We start from the raw sequence: 25,418 nt of genomic DNA, 5'->3' as shown, positions 1-25,418 counted from the left end.
CAGTCCGCGGGCCGGGAGCTTTTAAAAGTGCGGGCCCGAGCTGTGCTCCAAGCGAGGTGCCCGCAAGAGGCTTGCCGTTAGAAGCCGTGTCTGGGACATCCCCCGTGTATGCACTCAAGCCTTTTAAAGATATTGGGAGATGTGAATGGGAGCTTTCTCAGATAGTATATGAATAATTCATTTAAGGGGCCATCAGGACGTCATGGAGTTTGAGCGTGGACCGTTCCCTGGCAGAGCAGAAAGCCTCCCAAACAGCAACTGCAGACTGCATGCTGAGTACCAGCGGGTAAGTCTGTTACCGAATTAGACGCTAGACAAGCGAGATCCTCCTCCTGGGAGCTCTTGCAGACTCGAAGTCCCCCTGGAGGGGTTCTTGAAGGGTGTATGGCTCAGGTTTGCGCTACCAATAACAAAACTGAGTTTGGTGCTGTAAGGAACGGCACCAAGAAACGGGGGAGAGCTTAAACAAGCTTTATTTGGGAACGCTCCCGGGCGAGGTTCACTGGTCCGAGAGAAAGGGGCCAGAGAAGTCGCGCCCAGGTGAAGGTTTCGGCAGAATTTATAGGGGAAGAAGGGAAAGGGGTGTGGTGAATCTGGGAGGGCGCAGGGTATTCCTTATTTGGTGGTCTCTTCGGGTATTGTGGCAATATCCGGTGCCGGTTGCATCAGTCTTGGGACCGTTAGTCCCGCCCCTCGAAAGGCGGGAAGGCTGGGCCGGGTGGAAAGTCCCCAGGTCAGTTCCTGGAACTGGGTGGTCCGGAAAGTCTTCAGGTCAGTTTCTGGAACCGGGTGGTCCGGAAAGTTTCGGTCTGATGCAACCTGTGAGTCTGATTGCGTTCCCCTGCCTCGGGCCAGTTGGCCTTATAGGTGCAAGTGAGATGGGCTTTTATTCAGTGGCTGGAGAAGGGGAGCTCATGCTCCAAAGGCACCTCATCTTGGAAGGGAGGAAACCCGGGTACTTATAAGGGGTAAGAGGTAGGTGTATTTCCAGAAGGTGGGGAAGCGGGCAGAGAGTTCCAGGGCAGCCAGCGCATGTGCAGTGCCTCAAGCGCCCTTGCACACATCACAAATTGTGCCTAGCAGTGTGCAAATCTCCTTTGGGTGGAGAGCTTAGCATGGTGGGAATCAGAGGTACCTTTTGCTGCCTCCAGGTTTCAGCTGTGGTTCCAGTGGTCAAGTCAGAGCAGGTTCAGTTTGGTTTTGTTGCTGGCTTTTGTGGCAACCTGTTAATAGGACACAACTAGCTTGCATGGTTAAAAAGTTTATGCACCTGGGGCCTGGGCTGCATAGCAAGGGTAACAAGTTCAGTCCTGAACCTTCTAGAATGAGGGAAACGTTTATTCTCTGGAACCAAGTTTAGCCTCATTTTCATGTTCTACATAGTTTTTCTGGGAGAACAGTATACATTTTGGCTTCCACTACGTTCTGAACCTTTGACAACCAATAGAAATTTTCATCTGGATGCCCCACAAATATGCAAATACAAATGTACAAAAATTTAATATCTGCTTTTTTTCAATGCAAACTGCTTCTCACTCTCCTTTAGAGACCAAACATTAGTCTTTAGAGGTAAAAATTTCTTCCTTCTTCCCTTCACCCCAGTTCATCTATTTAGGCACTAACACCTGGGCATTCTACCTCAGCCATGTCTCTGAAATCTTCCTCTTTTACTTTATTCGTTACTTAAATTTGTATTGAGCGCCACAGGGCTTGAATAAGACTCAGCCGTTTTTACTGATGATTATGTGAGTCCTGGGATATGCTCTGAAAATTAGCAGTTGAAGTCTAGTGTGAGATATGGTTCAATAGCATGGGGTGCTCTGGGAGGGCAGAAGAGGAGGTGTCTCTCTTTTTTTTTTTTTCTGGTAGCAATCCCAGATTATGTGGATGTTCAAAACTTCGTGAAATAAAACTAAACTCAAGTGGTGGTATGTGTTTTCAGTCTTGAAGGATGAATTTGTCAGACAACTGAAGGGATGCCATTCTAGGCCAAAGAAATGGCACGTCTAATATAAAGAAGCATTAGCGAGAAAGAGCAAGATCATTGATAGAGTTGGAGGGGAAGTAGTTGGAAATGGGGCTGGAGAAGTAGGCAGGATCTCGTGTTTCTTGTTAACGGGTTTGGACTTTAAAGCAAGGGGACACCACACAATAATTTTAAACATGGAACAGAATTGACCAAATTCATCTAAAATGGTATGTGTGTCAGTGGGGGGTGGGGTGCAGGGGGGAATGTTAAAATAGTCTAGGATGTCAAAGAGGCAGTGTGTTTCAGGAGGATTTTTCAGTCAGGCTCCTTAAGACACTGGTAATAAATAGGATGGGAGTAGTGGAAAGGGGTGAAAAGTTTGGAGGAGGCGCTGGAGTTTTCTAACTTCGTCATACAGGTAAGTGGACCACTGCCTTAGTAATAATGCCTGCCTCTCTTGCTGATGTCATGGCAATAATCTTCTAACTGATCTACTTGCCTTTGATCTTTCCATCTTCCTCACTGAAGAAAGAGGTAATTTTCCTAAACTGATCAGATGACCATCCTACATAGGGCCCTGGATTGATGCTCATTGCTTACAGCACTAAGACGTCTAAACTCCTTAGCTGTTGTCTTCTACCCGCCATTCCACTTTCACTCCTTGACACACCCTTTGAAATCCTCACCATACAACCCCAGCCACACTAAGCTGCTAAATGTGTCCCACGCATGGTCTGCATTCCCCTCCTCTGTGTCTGTACACATGTTGTTTACTAAGGAAGTTCTGATTCCTCTCTCCTGGTAATGCCACCTATGTTGTAAAGATCTTTCTTCCTCTCCCAGGCATAGTAGCTCACACGTTCTCTTTGCTCTCCATTCTCTCTCTCTTTCTCTCTCTTTTACTTTTTTTTTTGCAACTCTTTTAAAGTGAACTTCACATAATACTGAATTATTATATCTGGATCTGTTTCTCCCACTGTCTTCTGCAGTTTGAAACTATTATTCAGTTATATATCCTGTTCTTATTATGGTTTATAGAAGGTGCTTTATAAAGTTTTTTGAGTGAGTTCAAGAGCTATCCCTTTAGAACTTTCTTTTCTGTGATTGCCCACTATCACCACTAAAAAAGAGGGAGGAGGGAGAAGAGAAGCAGCAGCGAAGAAAGAAAAAAGCAGCATTTTCCCTTGGATAAACATCACATTGGCGAATAGGTAGCAGGCTTGAGAGCTGAGGAAAGATTCTTTTAAAGTCTAGACTGAACAGCGTTTCCTTATGAAAGCCCGAATATTACAAATGGGGACTGCTATAGCATGTCTGGAGTGATCAGAGAGTTGGCTTGTACAGAGACTTCTTATTCCTCAGGACTGTGAGAGGATGTATTTTCAGGCAAAAGAGTTTCCCCTGCTCAGTATTTGAGTTTGGAAAAGGTATTTGTTTAAAGGCTTTGCGGTGTGTGTGTGTGTGTGTGTGTGTGTGTGTGTATCAGAGAGAGAGAGGGGAGGGAAAGAGGGAAGGGAAAGAGAGGGGGAAAGTGAAGTGTGAATGAGCATGTGATTTTTCCATTTTTTACAGATTAATTTGTGAGTACATTTGCAAATCTGTTTTGTATGCATTTGCATATTGTTTCCATGTGTTTATGTGGGCATGTTTGTTTATGTGGGAGTGAACTATATAAAAATATGTGGTTTTTCTGTGTGAAGTAGTTCAATAGAGTAATGTGTATATGTGCATGTAGGTAGCAGACCAGTGTACTAGGTTTCTCTGTGGGATATTGTGAATTTTGAAGGCATGCTTATAAATATATATCAGATTCTATCATTATATTAAATTTCAACATGTAGTAATTCAGTAAGGATTTACAAATGAACAACTTTCAGAAGTAATAGATATTAAACCCATACAATAATGCATGCATAAATCTTTGGGTTTTTTCCAAAACTGTGAATTTTGCAGAAAAGTATCATACACAGAAATTGTAGAAGCTGGAGAAGGTGCCAAAAGAAGATGGTTTCCATAGCTTCTGGATTCTTTGGGTGGGATTTGGGTAGGGTGTTCTATAACAATTAATGACTGTTGTCCTGCACGTGCAGTGGTGACTCCAGCCCATCTCTTTGCTCACCTGTGTACTTCTAAAATGAACCAGTGACAGTGAGGAAGAGCTTGAACTAGTGGCCATTTAGGACAGGAGGCTGATGTGAGTCTGTAACAATGCGTAAAAGAAAGAGGGCAGCGGGCTTTGGAGTCATTTGGAACTGGGTCTAAATCACAGCTTTGCCACTTCCCAGCTGTGTGGCTTTGAGCACCTGACTCCACTTCTTCAAGTCTTAGTTTCCTCAACTATTCAGTGAGGTTAATAACACCTACCTCACCTTTAAGGGTGGTTGTGAGTAAAATGCTTTATGTGGAGTCTGGAAAAGAGGTCAGAGTTCAGCAAATATTAATGCCCTTATCAAAAGGAGTGATCAAAATGTAAAATAATGCACTGAAAGAGAAGTGCTCTCTTTTCATTTCTCTGAGATCAGCTACGTACGAAGCCAGGTGTGAAGATTCTGAGCTGGATTAGCTGGGAGGTGATTGAGAAATACATTAAGCCAGGTTGGCTGAGAACAATACTTTACAGGGACTAGAGCCCTGAGAATGATGAAGGGTGGAGAGGTACCTAAAGGAAAAGGGATTTGAGCAGAAGCATTGCATTGTGAATAGGCTGCCTAGGGGAAACAAAAGAAAATTTGCCTAAGACATGAATAGGAATGTGCTTGAGCTGTCTGAGTCTGGGATTCAGCAAGTATCTTGATATCTGCAAAATGGAGCCAGTGTGAGCTCAGCATGGTACTTAAGGCCAGTATCATATTTAATCAATTGAATCATTAATTACCTTGAGGAGAATGAACACTTGATTTCTAATTCATGTGTAGTTTAAAAGGAGGAATGCAATCCATATGGTTCTGATTCAATTACATCTATATCATCAAAATAGAGTGTCTTTTTTTTTTTAAGTGATATCGTGGCCAAGAAATTCAATGAGCCTTTTTAACAAGCAGTTTAAGCCTTATTTCTTAAAAACAGGAAGTCATATTTGACTTTGGGTAAGCCAGTTCCCTCTGGACAAATTTCAGGAATGGCTAGGTTTTGGACACCTGCAAATTCTAAGTTGGTTTCAATCATATGGAAACCAGGTTTTTGAACTTCTGAGCAAACTATCTCAGATCAGGGGAGTGGTGAACATATTGCTCAACAATTAAGCTCTTTGCAAAATACCCTCCGGCTGTGTATAGTGATATGTTCTAGAAAAGCTCTGATTCTTTCTTGCTGCTGCCTACCTACTGTGCGGTCTCAGGCAAATCCCTACCAGCCGGTCATTTTAATTCCACCAGTCCCTGGAATTCTAGGAGTCTCATATTTTTAATGCTCTGCTAAGGTTCTTTTCTGTTTGAAAATGCAGTGTTTCTGTAATTCTGTAATCAGCACACATTTAGAATCACTGCATCAAGGTGCAGTTGCAAATCTAGGTTGAAATACTATACTAGAACTTGGTAGCTGTTCTGTACTGGGACTTATTCGGTATTTGACCTTGGGAAAATGATTAAAACTCTAGGCCTCAATTTTATCATCTGTAGTCGTTTGAGATAATATGTACTAAAGGGCCCACCACAGTACCTAGTTCAGAGTCATCACATGTATCTTTATTCCTTTGTTTTCCCCTCCCTCCCTCCTTCCTTTCTCTTCCTTTCCCTCCTTTTCTCCTCTTCACTTCTCTCCCTTTTTTCCTACCTCTGGTCTTTCCATCATATTTTTATCTTTTTATAATATGATGAAGATTTTTACTGTCTTATACAACTTCTCAAAAGATTCATCTGTGTGGTTTCATCTCCTGTAGTTGGATTGAACAATTACTTCTGTTTTATCATCTCCACATTGCCTCACCAAGGGTCCCCAAGATGGTCATTCCTAGGTTAGTGCTATGGCTGGACTGGCCTTAATGTTTTGACAGGTATTTATACATACAAACAGGTAGATTCTGTGAAAGAACTCACCTTTTTACTGCCTTGAGGTTCACCTTATAGCTTTGAAGTTATCACATCACTTTACTTAATCCATAAAACATGGATTCTTGGTTCTGGTTAGATTCTGTACTTTAGGGTAAATTTATATTCCTTGAGAAAAGGTCATGCAAAAACCCCGTATATATTTCTATCTATAACACTGCTAATGAAATTTAAATCCCAAGAAAATCAGGAAATTAAGGGTCAGACATGAGACCAATGAAGCAAGTCTTAACTGCCCTTCAATGAATACTCTACAAATCATTTTGAGACTATATCTAGGCTGTAAAATTTAGACCTTCTGATGCCTGAATTATTTAAAGATGTGTTGATCCTTACAAAATGTGAATCAGGACACTTTTCAGGGGTTAAATTTAGTAAAAATGCCTTTTTTCCCTTTTAGCAGTTCCTATACCTATTTGATAACCATTTCAGCTGCACTTTCCTGCCTGATAACCTGTCTAGTTCAGAATTCAGCATTTCAGACTCTTCATGTAGGACTGCCTCTTAGAGTAATGCTTCTCAAACTTTAATGTACCTGTAAATAAACTGAGGATCTTGTTAAAGTATAGATTCTGTTTCAGTGGGTCTGGAATAGGACCTAAGATTTTGCATTTCTAGTAAGTTCCTAGGTGAGGCTGAGGCCTCTGGTCCACAGACCACACTTTAAGTAACTAAGTCTTAGATAACTAAGCATTTGGATCAACTTGAATCTCAAATCACATACTACATGATAGGCGTGCCTGTGAGCTTTCACGACAATATGGACCGTAGTATCTCTCTGTAGATTGGAGAGGTGGTAGCCTGTGGTCTTTCTTGCTTCAGGAGAATTTGTTAAGAACTTATAAGATCATCAGTAGCCCACAAAACCCTTCTCTTAAAACTTAAGTATGTCTCTTTCTGGCCTTTGTGAATTAAGGAGAGAGAGCACACAGCGTATTTATCAATATATATGCTTGGTGCTTTGGAAAAGGTCACAGCTGCCAAAGTGTTGCCACCTCCTTCTCTCCAACATTTCTGCTGAGCCTAAATGGTGCAGCTGAAGGATCTTCACCTTATCCAAGAGTGATGAGGTCAGAGCTTGTGCTGTAGATTAGGTCACCATCTCTACCCAATGGTGCTGGTACACAAATCCTATTTAGATTATGGTTTTATTCAGGAAATTTTAGTAGGGGATGATGAGAGTAATATAGAAAGAGGTTTACAAGCTGTGTGACTGTCAAGGAACTTTACATCTCTATGTTTTAGTACCCTTCTCTGTAAAATAGGTGATAGAAATTCGCAGGGTTGTTATAAGAATTAGAGATAATTTTAAAGTGCCTGCTACAATGAATGGTAGATATCACTATTGGCATTAATTATACTTGTCATTAAGCACACCTGATATAATTATTTAAGGCAATTGGGGACAATAGTTAAGCCGTTTGTTATTCAGACCTAACTCACTGTATAGATCTGGCTAGAATAAAGATAATTAGTGAAGTCTGGTATTGAGACTTTTAAATAATTCATTGTGTCAGTGCTCTCATTACGACTGCATTTAAGCTCATTCAGTTTAATATATTAACCAGGGCTTTTAAAAGCCACTTTAAAGTTAAATGATAAACATTAAAAATAGTTCGTATAATTGTGAGTTTTGTAACTGGTGAATATGCTTCTAACACTCTTACCAGGTGAGAGTAGGTAGGGGCTATTTGATTTGCACTTCAGCACCTTCCCAAAACACATTTTAAAGTATGAAATAAGCAAAACTCTGAGGCAGCTGGCATAATGCTTCCTAGTAAGGTTTGGAGGCATAGCATAGTCTGTAAGGGTGTCTGCCCCATTAACTCTGCCTTATTTAGCTGCCCCCGAAGTTTTCTGGGGTAAGAGGGACATCCTGGTGCTTTCCTTAGCTCTCCCAACAAGGTCATACTAGAAAGACTTCAGCTTTGCTCACTGTGTTATCTATTTGCTTTGCTTTCCACTTCCCCCATAACTTTCCTCTCTTTTCTTCCGCATCTGATGCAGGAGAGGAGTGAATACTCCCTCACTGATCCATGTTGGTTCAAAGGCCCTGAGGTCCACTTAAAGACATTAGGTGGCAGTGAATAAAATGAGTGGACTGGACATTAAATCACTTGGTGCCTAGCAGAAGCAGGTGCACTAGAAGACTGAACTGGGGCAAGGCTTATATGCTTGTATCCATAAGGCTACTCAATACCCTTTACCCTGTGTTAAAGTCAGTTGTAATTGGGGAAAGGCTTTCCTGTTCTTGCCCCGCTCCTCTTCTTTCTCCTGTGTTTTCACAAGTACAGTGATATTTCTGACAAATAAAGCATGCTCTTCCATGCCCTGCATTTACCCAACCTCTCATTGTCTTCATCTAATTTTTGTCTCATTTTTTTCAAAGGGCTGTTTTATTTGGGAGCCCCTCTTCATTTATTCAGTTCAGCAAAGTAAAGAAGGAAAAGAGTTGTAAAAGTGACTTTTTATATTTTAGTTTTAGAAGCTACCAAATCACTCAAACTACCACATTAAGGCTCTCCAAGCTGTTTAGTCATCCTAGCCTGTGTGCACACCTTTGTACACAACCAAGTTCATTTACGCAAAAGTGAACAAAGGGCTTCTGTGCTTGTTTATATACTCTGTTTAACTGAGGCAAGAAGACTGAGTGTATGTATGGTATATACTTGTAAATGGTTTGATGTTCACGTTGCAGGTAGTGTATGTCTCTGTATATCTACTTGGTATGTGCTATTGATTGGAGAATTCATAGACTATGGAATCTCAGAGTTGGAAGAGTCCTCAAAGACAGTCTTCTAAAAAATGACTCATTTGATGCTTGAACCCCCTGTATGACTTTCTTATCCTAGGGTTTACCAGCCTTGGCTTGAATACCTCAATTGTCAGGAAACTTCCTACCGCTCCAAGCTGCCTGTATCATTCAACTGTATTTCTTCACTTGGTCTGTGTGTTACACATGTGGATATATTTCATAGCGACCTATACCTAAGGCAGGGGTCCTATCCGTGACATATGTAGTTGGTAGCAGGTTAGATTTCTTTCGGTGAGAATCTGGGCATCACAAGCAAATTGTACACAGAGCAGTTATCTCTCCCTAAGCAGAGACCCTTTTGGGGTCCATGTGCCTAGTGTGTGGATCTCTGATGCCAAAGACTGCCAGTGCTTATGGGTTTCTCTCAGCTCCTTGGGAGACTCTCTTAACTACACAGTTGGAATAGTTCCCTGCTCACCTGCAGTACTCTGTCAGCAGGCAAGGAGAGCCTTAGGGCAGAAGCACAGGACACTAGGTTCTTCAAACCCCTCGCTGGGCCTTGGGGTGAACCCACACTCACAGTTGGGATGGCTTCCATTAACTAAAATACTCACACTTGTTTTTGACAACAGTTCTCAGGTTAGATTTCACCAATTGCTATTTTGGGTAGGGAACTATGGCAGGAGTATCCCCAGATTCCGGGTGTCTCTAATGCCTCTGTAAAGCCACCTTTCAGCATGATCCATTTGCTGTGCTTTCAAGGACTCAGCTGTGATGGTGCCTTCGCAAGATTCAGCCCCAAAAGGCAAGTGGGGGTACCTGGGAAGGGCTTTTGAGGAGAGGAAGAACCTGGGACAGGCCACAATAGGAATCTCCCTGCCTGAGTTGACTCATTCTTTGATATGTTGAAGCAACAGCAAGGGGTGGCTTCCAAGTTCCTGTCTGTGATGATAGATGAGTTTGGCCCCGCAGCCTGGACAACAGACAGCAGTCAGCAGAACACAGATGTTGCAAGGCAGCCAAATTAATCTTTAGTGGGAATGTACAAGTTGGGCACTCATTAGAATATCTAATGGCCTAACCTCATTGCAAAGCAAGAACTAATCTTACAGAATGGACTCTGGCCTAAAACCTTCCAGGTCTTGCTAAGGTTGAGGCATCCACTGATTCATGTGTATAAGGATTTCTTAAAAATCTTTCAGCCAAGAAGACCATGATTTGAAATGTGTACTTTCTACAGCCCTTCTAGGGGAGTTGGAGCTCTGGGTAGTGGGCACTTGGGCTTTATCTAATCAGACTGAATCAGGTACATGTATGTGTAGTATAAGACAATGCAAGAATCTAACCCTGTGGGAGGCCTGGGTGAGAAGTACCCTCTTCTGCAGAAATATTTCCAGAGAAACATGCATTTCATGTGTTAGGGAACTGAACTTATTTTCTTTTTCCATTAAGAAAGACTATAAGATAACTGACCTAGATTAAAGTGGCTACTTGGCTGTGTAGAAGTGTGTGGAAAGAGTTGTTGACATCGGAGACCAAATGTATCTTGGGTAGCTTTCATTCTCCTAAATTAGAGGTGGTATCTTGATGTCTGCATTTATTTCTAGAATTGTATATAAAACTTTCAGGGAGTTTTTTTTTTTTTTCTCTGATTGTAAGGGTGCCATGTAGAAGTGGAGAGCCTTGTGAATCAAGCCCTTCTTTCAGTATAATTTCTAAATAAATAAGAAAGGGGAATTGAGGGAAGACATTATCGTAAATGGGATCAGAAAAATATATATAACAATTGAGTGGCTTACACCAGATACCTGGCAAGTCCAACAGAAATCAATGTTACACAGCTGATCCAGGGAGACCTAGCTTATAAAAGGTACTGATCATGCATTACATCAGGACCATATAGTGGGTCTTCAGTGAACATTCATAGACACACTATCCAGAGACAAGAGGCAGTGTGCCTAATGCCAAATGCATGATATTTGAAGACAGACATGCATGTTTGGAACTTCTGTGAGCCTGAGATAGTTTTCTAAGAAATAAGGATAATGATACCCCTCTTTAAAGGCCATTGGAAGGATTTCAGATCTAATTTTTATTATTATTATTTATTTATTTATGGCTGTGTTGGGTCTTCGTTTCTGTGCGAGGGTTTTCTCTAGTTGTGGCAAGTGGGGGCCACTGTTCATTGTGGTGCGCGGGCCTCTCACTATCGCGGCCTCTCTCGTTACAGAGCACAGGCTCCAGACACACAGGCTCAGTAATTGTGGCTCACGGGCCTAGTTGCTCTGCGGCATGTGGGATCTTCCCAGACCAGGGCTCGAACCCGTGTCCCCTGCATTGGCAGGCAGATTCTCAACCACTGCGCCACCAGGGAAGCCCCCAGATCTAATTTTTAAGTACTTGACAAGAGTGAGCCTATTCTTGTCAAGTGTAATGATGGATAATAATACTAATGGTTGTTTCTGTAGCTCATTATCATGGAGCAAAGTTTAGGTCTGAGGAGCTTTCTGAGAGAGCATCAGGGTCTGGGTGGTAATCTAACCTTACATCCGTTTCCCCAGAAAAGTAGGAGATATAGGTGCCCTCCACCCCAGGAAATTTGGTAGAGAATTTGGTACATGTCTTATGGAGATGAGCTATCCCTGTCGGATGTGGCCACTTCTTAGACTTCCACAAATAGAGTTGAAGCTAGCACTCTCTAGAAGAAAGAGGAAAAGAAAAAAAAAAAGCATCGTTGGAAGTAACACACGAAGATTAAATATGTATCATGAATAACTGCATGGATTTAAAGGAAAATTTTGATCATAAATAGGAAACAAATAGGAATCTCAATAGAGAAATGGGGATTAACAAAAGGAACCAAATGGGAATTTTAGAACTGTAAAAACAATATCTCAACTGAAAGACTTGCTGAATGGGCATATTATCACATTAGATACTGCAGAAGAAAATATTAGTGAATTTGAAGATATCACATTGGAAACTAGACAAACCAAAGTATACAGAAAAAAAAAAAAGGCTGACAAGTAGAAACAATGAACAGAGCATTTAGTGACTTGTGGGAAATAATTAAATACCTTAAACATATCTGTAATTAGAGAACCAGAAGGAGAAGAGAGATAGATTGACACAGGAAAAGAAGATTAAAAAAATTAATAGCAGAATTTTTTCCAAATTTGTCAAAAATATAAGCTTACAGATCAAAGATGCTCAGTGAACCCCAAGCAGTATAAACAGACATACAGACAGGCACACATAATAAAATTGCTGAGGGCTTCCCTGGTGGCACAGTGGTTGGGAGTCCGCCTGCTGATGCAGGGGACACGGGTTCGTGCCCCGGTCCGGGAAGATCCCACATGCCGCGGAGCAGCTGGGCCCGTGAGCCATGGCCGCTGAGCCTGTGCATCCAGAGCCTGTGCTCTGCAACGGGAGAGGCCACAACAGTGACAGGCCCGCGTACCGCAAAAAAAAAAAAAATTGCTGAAAACCGATGATAAAGAGAGGATCTTAAGAACAAACAGAGAAAAAGACAAATATAACAGAAGAGCAAAAAGACAAATAGCTTCTCATCAGAAATGATGGAAGCTATAAGATAATGGAATGAGATCTTTAAAGTACTGGGAAAAAGAGTCAACCCAGAATTTCAATTCCAGTGAAAATATTCCTCAAAATTAGAGTGCAATAAAAGCATTTTTGGTTAAACAGTGGAGGGATTTCATTTCCAGGCGACCTGCACTATTAGAATCATTAATGGAAGCTTCTCAGAGTGAAGAAAAATGATACAACATGGAAATTCAGATCTACAGATAGTACTGAGAATGGAAAATATGTGGGTAAATATAGAAGACATATTTTTTTCATTTCCTAATTTCTCAAAAGGGTATTGTCTTATTAAAGAAAAAATAATAACAGTGTATTGTGGGATTTACAACACATTTAGAAATAAAATATATAATAAGAATAGTAAAAGTAATGAGAGAAGGATAATTATAGCATACTGTTATAAGGATCTTAGATTATACACGAAGTGATTTGATATTAATTAGTAGTAAATTGTGATAGATTAAAACCCTAGTGAAATCACTTAAAAAAATAAGTAGGTATAGTTAACAAATTGGTAGAGGAGATAATAAATACCAAAAAAATCACCAATCCATAGAATATTGAAAAGGAGAGAAAAGATTGAAAAGGAGAGAAAAGGAACAACCATAACAATCAATAAATGTCATAAATAGAAAATAAATAGCAATATGGCAGCCTAAAACTAACCATATTGATAACTGGATTGGAAAGTAAACCAAATATATGTTTTTTATAAGTAAGACACTTTAAGGATGACACAGTTGAAAGTAATGCAGTTGAAGATGTAGCATGCAACCAATACACGTAAAGAATATGGCCTGCCTATGTTCATATTATACAAAATGGACTTAAAGACAAATAGTATTACTAGAGATAAAGAATATTTCATAATGGTAAAAAGGTCAATTCACAAGGGGAAAAAAACAGTCCAACAAAATTAGGTGTAATTCCTGGTTGATTTCAGTCTACTGCTTTGGTTTAGTATAAAGAAATACTAGGCCACAAGAGAAGAGTAAATATATGATGTACAGGGAGCTAAATAGTACCCTAAGAGCTAAGGGAAACTTCCTAAGTAAGGATAAACTTTGAGGGGGGAATCACTCCCCAGGGCTGGAGTTCAGATCTCGTTGGAGAAGATGTGGTTCCAGCTCAATGAATGGCAGAGAAATTTCCTGTGCTGCCCAGATTATTGTTGGAACAACTGGATATCCAGATGTAGAAACATGAACTTAGATCGCTACCTTGTACCATATATAAAATAATTAGCTCAGAAGTGGATCAGTGATCTAAATGTAACAGCTAAAACTATAACACTTCTAGAAGAGAACATAAGAGGAAAATCTATGTGACCTTTGGTAAGGTAAAGATTTCTTAAATAGGATACAAAAGCACTAACCATAAAAGAAAAAAATTGATGAGCTGGATTTCTTCAAAATTCAAAACCTTTGCTCTCCGAAAGATACTGTGAATAAAATGAAAAGGCAAGCCACAGAGAGGGAGAAAATATTTGCAAAACAAAAAACTGATAAGCAGCTTGTATCTGGAATATATAAAGAATTCTTACAGCTAAATAAGGCAAACCAATTAAAAAACGGGCAAGAGAGATTTGAATAGACACTTAGCAAAGAAGACGTATAAATGGCATATAAGCACATGTAAAGATATTTATTATCATTATTAAGGAAATGCAAATTAAAATCACTGTGACATACTGCACATCCACTATAATGAATTAAGTTTAACAAGACAGGCAGTACCAAATGTTGTAATGTTGTGAGGATATGGTGGAGCAGCGTGAACTCTTGTATGTTTCTGGAGGGATTACAGAATGGTACAGTCACTTTGGAAAACAATTTGATGGTTTTTCAAAAAGTTAAACATTCACCTACCATATGAACCTTCAGTCTTACCCTTAGTTATTTGCCCAAGAGAAAATAAAAATGTATGTTCACACAAACGCTTATATTTATGTAGTCATTGCAGTGTTATTCATAACAGTCAAAACTTTGAAACAACTCAAATGTCTATTACCTAGTTGATGGATAAATAAATAGTCATTCATACACACACAGGAGAGTCCCAAGTAGTGCACTATTGATACAAAAAACATTGTGGATAAATACCAAAATCATTATACTAAGTGAAATAAGTCAGATACAAAAGACGACCCATATGATTCCATTTATATGTATTTCTACAAAAGGCAAAAATATAGTGTCACAAAATATATTAGTGGTTTTCAGATGCCAGGATTGACAGGGAGGGGTTTAAGTGCAAAAGGGCATGACAGAACTCTTTGAGGTAGTGGAAATATTCTGTTTCATGATTGTTGTGATGGTTAGATTATTATACACACTTGTCAAAAATCATTGAAATGTACATTTAAAATTGTTGAATTGTATTTTATGTTAAGTATACCTCAATAAAGTTGATTAAAATATATACATATATAAAAGAAAACACTTTCTTATACCTGTAATACTCAAGATCTTTGTATTTCATTATTTGAAAATGGTATTTAAATCTTGAAAGGCAAAAAACATTGTTATAGGTATTTTCATGAAAATATAGGTAACTGCCTGATTATACACCACAATTTTAGAAAATATGTTTGATACATTTATATAATGCACAGTGTGGAAAACTGTGCTGGCTCTTGGAGCAAAAGTTGACAAAGTAACTATGGGGCTTGTTTCCATTCCACGACTAAGAGAAGAAACAGGATTCTTACTATTCTAACTTCCCATTTAAAGGATTGGGCCTGTGGCCCTGAATTTATAGTTTGGTCCCAGTAGGCAGCAAAAGGATATCCCCAAATAAAGACAGAAGGAAGTTTGTCTTTAGTGAGTGAGACATAGCCTGATGATGTCCAGAACTGAGAGATTTTTCTGGGTGAAAAGCAGAGATGACAGGATTAGTGGGACAGGTATGTTAAGGTAAAGGAAACTTTTTTTAAGAAACAAAATATCCAGCCTCAATGCCTAAGTCACTGAAAATCCTAAATATTACACAGAAATCCTTTCACGCTGCTGGTCCAATTAGGCCATAGTCAGCCAGCCCTAGATGTTCCTGAATGTGAGAAAAATCTTCAACAGTCAGCTTGCAACAAGTTCCTACTGCACATATTGTTTGTTGGCTCAGCAGTTTATGCTTCAGTCACATCCAGAGTCTTGAATTTGTTGTGGGTGTCAGACCTTATTTTCTCTCTGAATCTCTACTTGTTGTAATCAGGATTGGGGTTTCAATTTCTCCTCAGCAGCCACAGGAAGCTACTAAACACAGACTCTGATGAGAAAGGCACCAGGGAATGTGAAACCTGGTATAGTGCTTAAGAATCATATCTCCAAGAGTGTATAGTCAATAACAATACTGAAGTTCAGTTTCTTGGGGGAATTTGTATTTGAACTAGAATCAGGCACTGTATGGATATTCAGATTTTTTTCCAAGAAGGATGTGGGTGAGAGGTAAAACATAGTGATTTTAAGATCAGGTAAATGACCCAGCAATCCCACTACTGGGCATATACCCTGAGAAAACCATAATTCAGAAAGAGTCATGTACCAAAATGTTCATTGCAGCTCTATTTACAATAGCCCGGAGATGGAAGCAACCTAAGTGCCCATCATCGGATGAATGGATAAAGAAGATGTGGCACATATATACAATGGAATATTACTCAGCCATGAAAAGAAACGAAATTGAGCTATCTGTAATGAGGTGGATAGACCTAGAGTCTGTCATACAGACTGAAGTAAGTCAGAAAGAGAAAGACAAATACCGTATGCTAACACATATATATGGAATTTAAGAAAAAAAAAATGTCATGAAGAACCTAGGGGTAAGACAGGAATAAAGACACAGACCTACTAGAGAATGGACTTGAGGATATGGGGAGGGGGAAGGGTGAGCTGTGACAAAGCGAGAGAGAGGCATGGACATATACACTACCAAACGTAAGGTAGATAGCTAGTGGGAAGCAGCCGCATAGCACAGGGAGATCAGCTCGGTGCTTTGTGACCACCTGGAGGGGGGTGGGATAGGGAGGGTGGGAGGGAGGGAGATGCAAGAGGGAAGAGATATGGGAACATATGTATATGTATAACTGATTCACTTTGTTATAAAGCAGAAACTAACACACCATTGTAAAGCAATTATACTCCAATAAAGATGTTAAAAAAAAAGATCAGGTAAGTAATCTCTCTGTAACAGATTTAATCATTTATTCACTTATTCAGCACATGTAAAGTGCCTCCTGTGCAAACACATACTGTAGAAGGAAAAAAGACAGTGTCCTTGTTCTCAAAGAGCTAAAAATCTTTTTAGTAAAATAAGAAATGCATCCATGATAAATTCAGTAGGTAGACATTGTAAAAATATTAATAGCAACCATCAAATTGAGTGCCATCTTTTGCTCAGTAACATAGTATATTTCCTATGAGTGTATATACTATCTGGAGCCTCCTAGGTTTAAATCCTAGGAGTTCTGCTTAAGTATTTGTTATTGTTATATTCTCTTTTAAAAATATACTTGAGATCCTCTAAGCAATCCTATAAAACAGGGATAATAATCCCTCTTATTTATTTATTTTTTAAATTTTATATTGGAGTGTATTTGATTTACAATGTTGTGTTAGTTTCAAGTGTACAGCAAAGTGATTTAGTTACATGTATACAGATATCTATCCTTTTTCAGATTCGTTTCCCATATAGGTTGTTATAGAGTATTGAGTATAGATCCTTGCTGATTCTTTATTTTATATATAGTAGTCTGTATGTGTTAATCCCAACCTCTTAATTTATTCCCTCCCCCCACCTTTCCCCTTTGGTAACCCTAAGTTTGTTTTCTAAGATTGTGAGTCTGCTTCTGTTTTGTTAAATAAGTTCATTTGTATCATTTTTTTAGATTCCACATGTAAATGATATCATATGATATTTGTCTTTGTCTGATTTAGTATGATAATCTCTAGATCCATCCATGTTGCTGCAAATGACATTATTTCATTCCTTTTTATGGCTGAGTAATATTCCATTGTATATATGTACAGTGTATTCTTTATCCATTCATCTGTCAGTGGACATTTAGGTTGCTTCCATGTCTTGACTATTGTAAATAGTGCTGCAGTGAATATTGGGGTGCATGTATTTTTTTGAAGTATGGTTTTCTCCAGATATATGCCCAGGAGTGGGATTGCTGAATCATATGGTAGCTCTATTTTTAGTTTTTTAAAGAACCTTGATACTGTTCTGCATAGTGGTGGTACCAATTTACATCCTCACCAACAGTGTAGGAGGGTTCCGTTTTTGGCTTCACCCTCTCCAGCATTTATTGTTTGTAGACATTTTGATGATGACCATTCTGACTGGTGTGAGGTGATACCTCATTGTAGTTTTGATTTGCATTTCTCTAATAATTAGTGATGTTGAGCATCTTTTCCTATGCCCATTGGCCATCTGTATGTCTTCTTTGGAGAAATACCTATTTAGATCTTCTGCCCATTTTTTGTATTGGGTTGTTTGTTTTTTTGCTATTGAGCTGCGTGAGCTGTTTGTATATTTTGGAGATTAATCCCGTGTCTGTTGCATCATTGGCAAATATTTTCTCCCATTCTGTGGGTTGTCTTTTCATTTTGTTTATGGTTTCCTTTGCTGTGCAAAAGCTTTGAAGTTTCATTAGGTCCCATTTGTTTATTTTTGTTTTTATCTTCATTACTCTAGGAGGTGGATCCAAAAAGATATTGCTGCGATTTATGTCAGTGTGTTCTGCCTATGTTTACCTCTTAGAGTTTTATACTATCCGGTGTTACATTTAGGTCTTTAACCCATTTTGAGTTTATTTTTGTGTATGATGTTAGAGAATGTTCTAATTTCATTCTTTTACATGTAGTCCAGGTTTCGCAGTACCACTTATTGAAAAGACTGTCTTTTCTCCATTCTATATTCTTGCCTCCTTTGTCCTAGATTAATTGACCACAGGTGTGTGGGTTTATTTCAACACAGTCAGACTCAGGTATATGCATTCATTCCAAGCATAACTTAATAAAATTTGAATAATTTGAGTGTACTTTGTGTACAGTTTCATCTACAATCCTTGTAGTGCAATACATTCCTACATTTAAACTGTAGATTTGAAATAAGCAATAATAGCCTTGTGATTGTAAAAATGAAGAAACAGAATATAATTAGTTCAATTTTGTTGTTCTGTACGACCACATGGAGTTGTTTATTTGTTTAAAATTTAAATAGTGGAACAGATTGAAAACTGTGAGGTGTGATATTTTTCTTTCCAAAGTACAAACTTTAGTTCATATGTTAATTTTTTTAATGATCTTGGAAAACATTTTAAAAATTGAAATATGTTCCCCTTTAAATTGTTAACTATTTGGTTTTAAGCTGAGGAACAAATCAAGAAAATAAAATATTACTCTAGTGGTACAATTTAGTCATTGTATAAATTGACTCGTTTGCCGATATTTTGGTTGTATTAAATTTCACTTGTTAATTATTAGACAATTATTTCCATAAAATATTTTACATAAGATTTTGATAAAAAGCATCAAAGTTAAAACTGCCGGGTTGATATAAAAGCTATTCAGTTCTACACTTTTGGCCTACAGGAATTTGAAGCACCTTTCAGTCATTTGGAACATTGTTCTAAAACAGCAACTGCTTAATAATTTTTTCTGAATTTTATACAGTAATTTGAAGTCAAAACCCATACCAACATGAAAGGGCAACAACCCAGTGGAACTCAACAATGGAAAAAATTAAAAAGCAAAGGAGGCAATTTCAGCAATGTCTGGATCTATTTTGAAATATGTAATGCCTTCAACATTGCATAGACTTTAGGAAAATTGTGAAGAGTGCAAGATGACACATCCAAAGCATGGATACTAGAAACAACACAAGATTCAGATGACACAGGGATGAAAGACAACAATGAATCATTTTCTATAAGCATTGACAATGAGGAAGAGAAAGGAAATGTTAGTAAGTGTCAACACGGACAGGATTTTATTTTTAATGGAGAAGAAAATGGCACTAGTAAAGCCAGGACTTTGATGATGAAGAGACAGTAAATGATTAATCTATTTTGATTAATCTGTTTTGATATTTCTGCTTGGTCAATACTGTTTCCAGATGAAGAGAATTAATTCAGTTAAGAAAGGAAGTGAATCTTTTCAGAATAAATATGAACCTTTCTTTGCAGTTCAAAGAAAAGGACAAAAGAGCAAAGGAAGCAGTCAACACTTGACAGCTTCATGATTTTATAAATCCTTACCAAACACTGAAAAGAAAAATGCCAGTTTTTTCCAAATTGAAATAATTATTTTTGGTTGTAGACTCTGGATATTGGAACAAAAAAAATAAACATCCAGTCTTGTAACAGGCTTTAAACCTGGTAGATATTAAATTCTAAGGTCTGGAAGATATCTGAACAGTATCTCTCTTGCTTTTTTGACCATTATTGTTTATTTTATTTAATGACTATTACTGAAAAACTTGTCATATAGAGGAGGGAGTGTCAAAAAAGGATTCACTCAAGGTATCAAATATGCTGGCTATGTCATTATTCATTAATAATAATATAATCAATAATCCTTCTAAAGTGATCATTTTGATGAGAGATAGGTGAGTGACTTGTTGAAGTCATATTTTTTGATGACTCTTTAGAGTTTGGAAAATCCACAGATGAGCAACAGATAGTAAATAAATATAAAGATTGCTTATCCTTTACATTAACTAAAGCAGTGCAAATTAAAGCAACCTAATGGTGTCATTTTACATATGAAACTAGATTTTTCAAACTATTGTTATAATACTTAATACTAGTAAGACTAGCACATCTATATAGTACTGATAGCAGTGAAAATTTGGACACTGACATGACAACAAATAGAAAAAAATAAACCAGTGAAATGCCCATATACTAGACCCTGGAATCTTAAATCTTACACCTAGGACAATATACATGCACATGTATATATGAGTAAAACATTGCGTGTATAAATTATAATACATAATATGCAGATATGCCGTAGTTTATTCTACTCACCTATATTTGGGGATTTAGAGTATCCAACATTTTGCAATTACAAACAAAGCTGTAATGTGCACCTTTATTTTCATATTGTTGGTGGGGGCACTTTAAGGTAAATTTCTAGAGGTGAAGTTTAGTCAAAAGGTAAATACATATATAGTTGTGTTATTTATTTGTAGATTTCCCACCAAAAAGGTTTATGCCAATTTGGATTCCTGTCAACAATGTATGATATGCCTGTTTCCCCAAAGCCCTGCAGGCAGAATGTTTTATCATGCTTTTTTCATTTTTCACAATATTATAGGTGAGAAATGATATCTCAGTTCTAGTTTTTGTTTTGTTTTACATTTGGGCCCATCACACATTTTATTAGCTTAACCATAGCCATAAAAGTTTTAAGTTAGAGAACAATTTTAGGTTTTTAAATTGCAGTAAGATACATAAAATATTCCATCTTACCACTTTTGAGTGTACAGTTCTGTGCTAAGTATATTCACATTGCTGTGCAGCCAATCTCCTGAACTTTTTTATCATGCAAAACAAACTATACCAATTAAACAACTACCCATTTCTCCTTCCCCAGAGCTCCTGGAAACCACCATTTTACTTTCTGTTTTTATTAACTTGACTACTTTAGATACTTTCTATAAGTAGAATCAGTGTTTGTTATTTTGTGACTGGCTTTTTTCACTTAGTATAATATCCTCAAAGTTCATACATGTTGTAGCACATGTCAGAATTTCCTTCCTTTTTAATATTCCATTGCATGTATGTACCACATTGTTTATTCGTTCATCTGTCCATGGATACTTGGGTTTCTTCCACTTCTTGGCTTTATGAATAATGCTGCTATAAACAGAAGTGTACAAATATCTCTCAGGGATACCACTTTCAATTATTTTGGATGTATACTAAGAAATGAAATTGTGGGGTAACATGGTAATTTTATTTTTAATTTTTTGAGGAACTGCCATATATTTTCCATAGCAGCTGCAGCATTTTACATTCCTACCAACAGGGCACAAAGGTTCCAATTTCTCCACATCCTTACTGGATATTTTCTGTTTTTTTGTTTTTGTTTTTGATAGTAGCTATCCTGATGGATGTAAGGTGATATTGCATTGTGGTTTTCATTTGCATCTCTCTAATGGTTAGTGATGTGGAACATATTTTCATGTGCCTGTTGGCCATTTGTGTATCTTCTTCGGTGAAATGTCTATTTAAGTCCTTTGTGCATGTTTTAAATAGGGTATGTTTTGGTGGTTGTTGAGTCGTAGGTGTTTTTTAATGTATTCTGGGAGATATATATATATATATATATATATATATATAGTTAGCAAACCCTAACCCTATATATGTATAGTTTGCAAATATTCTTTCCCATTCTGTTGGTTGCATTTTCACTTTGTTGATTGTGTCATTGCACAATTGTGCATGTTGCACACAAGATTTTCATTTCAATGTAGTCTAATTTATCTATTTTTACTTTTGTTATCTGTGCTTTAGGTATCATACCCAATAAATCATTGCCAAATTCAGTGTCATACAGCTTTTCCCGTATGTTTTCATCTGAGTTTTATAGTTTTAGCTCTTAGGTCTTGGATCCATTTTTGTATATGGTGTAAGATAAGGATCCAACTTCATAATTTTGCATGTGGGTATTTATTTTCCCAAAACAGGTTTTGAAGAGATTGTCCTTTCCCCACTGAATGGTCCTGACACCCTTGTCAAGAATCATTTGACCATATATACAAGAATTTATTTCTGGGCTCTCTGATCTATTCCACTTGTCTATATGTTTGTCTTTATGCCAGTATTACACTGTTTTGATTATTATAGTTTTATGATATGTTTTAAAATTGGGAAGTGTGAGACCTCTAACTGTTCTTTTTCAAGAATCTTCTGGATGTACAGGTCCCTTGAGATTCCAAGTGAATTTTAGGATGATTTTTTCTTCTTTTTTTTTTTGCTAAAAATGCAGCTGGGATTTTGAGAGTGATTACATTAACTCTGTGGATTGCTTTGTGTAGAATTAACATTTTAAGAATATTAAGTCTTCCAATCCCATGAACACAGATATTTTTCCATTTATTTGTGTTGTCTTTAATTTCTTTCAGCAGTGTTTCGTAGTTTTCAATGTATACGTCATCTCCTGAGTTAAACTTATTCCAAAGTATTTTATTCTTTTTTGATGCTATTGTAAATGGAATTATTTTCTTAATTTCCTTTTCAGGTTGTTCATTGTTAATGAGTAGGAAGAAATACAGCTGATTTTTTGTGTGTATTATGTTATATATTTGAAAATAGTTTTAAAATTTGATTTAAAATTTATTTTTTTCATTTATTTTTAAATTTCTCAGTGGGAGGACCTTTAGGTTGTTTTCAGATTAGAATTTTTAAAACACACTTCTAGATCCCCTAATAAATCAAAAAGAAATCATACCGGAAATTCTTATAACTGTACACTGAGAAAAGCAGCATATGTAAAAATGTGTGGGATATAGCTCAGGCAGTGCTTAAAAGATAATTTATAGATTTGCCTACTTATATTGGAAGAGAAAAAAGCCAGAAAATTGATGTACCATACATACAACTTAAGTGTGAAAAAAATAGCAAGAGAATACACTTGTCAAGTAGAAGGAAAGAAATAATCTTGTTAAAATCAGGGATAAAAAGAGAAGGCACAAATATCAGACTTTGAAAGAGTATGCTCTAACTTAAGTTGTAGCAGGGATGGAAAGGTAAAACAAAATTATGATTAACTTTAACACATTTGAAAACTTATGAAATATTTAATTCCTAGAAGAAATATAAAGTATTAACTGTATTCAGTAAGAAAGAGAAAAACTGAATAGTTCTATAACCATTGAAGAAATTAAGTACTATTTTTAAAAACATCCTATGATGAAAATAACAGGCCCAAATTTTGTAGATAACTTTTACCAAATATCCATGGATTAGAAAATACAAACACTACAAAACATCTTCTAGGACATAGGGAGGAAAAAAGGGAAACCATTATGGTCTAGTATAATTGTGGTATCAAAACCAGACAAGAACAGTTTAAAAAATGAGAAATAGTACAGGTCAAAATCACTCATGAACATGTATGACAAAATCCTAAACGAAATATAAGCAACTGAACTTAGCAGTTCATGGAAAAAGATACACTATGATTGAGTAGTGAATATTCCAGAATTCAGTTTAGTTCAGAATTGGGGAAAAAAAAATCTATTGATTAATCCACCTCAAGATAAGCAAGAAAAATTATATGATTCTTTTCCACAGATACAGAAAAAAATGTAAGAAAAAGAATGAAAACATAAGAAGTGGGGGGAAAAAGACAAAAAAGTGTTAGTGGTAGCAGGTAATGTAACTGTTTATATAGAAAACAAAATATAACCTAAATATGTTAGGAGAAAAAACGAGTGTCAAATATAAGATAAAGTTATTTGCATTTCTATATGGTATACCCTTTAAAACAACAACAGCAAATATAAGGTACTTTTGTTAGGTGTGCAAATCCTATGTGGAAAAAATTATATTGAAAGTTATTAAAGAAGATTCATATTTACTATATATATATATATATATATAGTGAGAGAGAGAGAGAGAGAGAAATATACTAAATTCATGGAGGGGATAACTTGTAAGAAGTTAATTCTTGTCAAATTTAGTGGCAACTTGATGAAAATCCCAACAGTGTTTTTATGGAGCTTAGCAAACTGATTCTATAATTTACATGGTATAGCAAACAGCCAAGAATGGTAAAGACACATTTGAACAAGAGGGTGCAGTAGATTTGCCCTACAGGTAAAAAGACAAATTATAAACCTAGAGTAATTAAAAACACATGGCTTTGATACAGAGAGAGACGAATAAACCAGTGAAATAGAATAGAGAGCCAAGAAACAGAGCCATACATTTATGGGTACTCTGTACATGAAAAATAATAACCTTTTCTTTTTTTTTTAATTTTTATTGGAGTATAGTTGATTTACAATGTTGTATTAGTTTCTGCTGTACAGTAAAGTGAATCAGTTATACATATATCAACTTTTTATTTAGATTCTTTCCCCATATAGGTTATTACAGAGTATTGAGTAGAGTTCCCTGTGCTATAGAGTAGGTCCTTATTAGTTATCTGTTTTATATATAGTAGTGTGTATATGTCATTCCCCAAATCCCATTTTGTCCCTACTCCCCTTACCCCCTGGTAGCCATAAGTTTGTTTTCTACATCTGTAACTCTATTTCTGTTTTGTAAATAAGTGAAAAATGATTATCTTTTCAAAAAATGGTGCTTGGTCAATTATCTAGCCAGATTACAGAAAAAAGTAACTCCTCTCTTACACAAAAATCAGTTTTATGTGGATTATAAATCTAAACATGAAAAATAAAAAAAACTAGAAAATAATGTAGGAGTACCAACTGTATAGGAAAATATTGATAAACTGGATAATGTTAAATTTAAGAACGTCTGATAATCAAAACACAGCATTAAGAGAATGAAAAGGCAAGCCACAGATGGGGAGAAGATATATGCAGCATATTGGGTTGGCCAAAAGTTCCTTTAGGTTTTAAGTAAAAACAAAAGACACATTTTTCATTTTCACCAAGAACTTTCACAAGTTTCCATTATATGAACCTTGAAAACAGGCAAAACCAAACTACAGGATTAGAAGTCAAAATAGTAGTTATACTTGGTGGGATAGGCAGGGAATAGTAATTGGAAGAGCTATGGGGGCAACTCTGGAGGACTGGCATACCTTCTATTTCTTAACCTGGGTGGTGTACACAGATGATCACTCTATGATAATTAAGCTGTATGTTTACAGTTTATGCACTCTTCTGTATATGAGTACACTTTGCAATAAAAAAAAAATGTTTTAAAAATACCCAGAGTTTAAGTTTTGGGAGGCAAAACTTAAAAATTTTTTAAATCACTCCAGTAGAATTCTTTATGACTTTGGGATACAGAAAGATTTATTGTACAAGGCTCAAAATATGCAAACAATAAAGGAAAATA

This window comes from Orcinus orca, chromosome 1, assembly GCF_937001465.1.
Source record: "Orcinus orca chromosome 1, mOrcOrc1.1, whole genome shotgun sequence".
NCBI classification, from domain to species: Eukaryota; Metazoa; Chordata; class Mammalia; order Artiodactyla; family Delphinidae; genus Orcinus; species Orcinus orca.
The sequence above is the reverse complement of the archived record's forward strand: the minus strand, read 5'-3'. Positions refer to the sequence as shown.